Here is a 1,256-nt window from a genome sequence, read left to right as displayed (position 1 = left end):
CACTGGCTACTGTAATTATTTAAAGTAGTGAATTTTGAATTGTCTTTTTTGCATTGATTGCACCAATGTTTAATGATATAATGCACTTTATTGGGTCTAAAAACAGGTACGAGTTTTAAATCAGCACGTGCATTCTCCTGGACAGCAGCTAATACGCATTTTCATCTCTTTGCAGTGAATGCAGTGAGAGAGAATTTGTCTTGAAATGATCACATTTGCAGAGTAAAAAAAAATGAGTTGGCTGTGTTCTTGTGCAAAGTATAATTGATCCATGATATTTTTCTTGTGTCAGTACAGATAACTCATTAATACAGACCACAGGGGAGAGAGAAGTCAGTGTTTGCCGATTGTCTGCTGTAACCAAGTGAGGGGGGGGGGGTCATTATGTATATTATTGGAAAAAAAGCCAGTGTAATGGGAAATTTCCTACTTTTCCAGTGTCCTCTTTTCCAGTTGCCATTACTACACAGGTAAGTTGGGGTGATCGTACGCAGACCAAATAGAACAGATCTTCCATTCGTTATTTCCAGTTTAATTGGTTGTTTATTGAAGTAGTTGTACAAACAAAGAGATGAACGTACCAGGTTTTCCTTATTCTGCATGCAAGTTGCAACTGGCTGCTCTGCCCCCTTCTGGTGGGAACTAGATGCTCTCCCTCCCTGGGCCTGTCCCTATTCCCTTATATATACGCCACTCTGTGCATCTAATGACCGTCCCCAAGTGTCCACAATAATACTGCAAGATATATCTAGACAAAATATTATAATATGCCAACAGTAGCTGGCCTAAACATAAATGGCTCTTACAACCGGCAAACACACTAAACAAAACCCACCAACAGGAAAGGACAATGTTATAATACAATCTACAATGTTATAATACTTTCAACATTGTAAATTGAAAGTCAAAATGCTGTAATTTAATTTACCTTTCGTAGATGATAGATGAACGTGTAGGAATGAACTGCAGAGAGACTCAAAATGCTGGAGTACCTTCAAGTAACCCAGGCTTTCCCTCGCTCTCTCCATCAAGAGAATTTGATTTATGTTGTTTATTTATGTATTGTATTTATTTACCTTTCTTGTACATCAGTGGAGCTGCACACTAAATCTCGTTGCACTGACGTGCAATGACAATAAAAGATATATTATTATTATATTATCCCACCCCCACCCAAGTTGCACCAGCTTCTCATTCTCACCCGGCAAACAGCTAACAACGGCCTGTTTCATCGTTACTTTTTTGCTTATCTTTCA

Source organism: Amblyraja radiata, chromosome 1, assembly GCF_010909765.2.
Source record: "Amblyraja radiata isolate CabotCenter1 chromosome 1, sAmbRad1.1.pri, whole genome shotgun sequence".
Lineage (NCBI taxonomy): Eukaryota > Metazoa > Chordata > Chondrichthyes > Rajiformes > Rajidae > Amblyraja > Amblyraja radiata.
The sequence above is the reverse complement of the archived record's forward strand: the minus strand, read 5'-3'. Positions refer to the sequence as shown.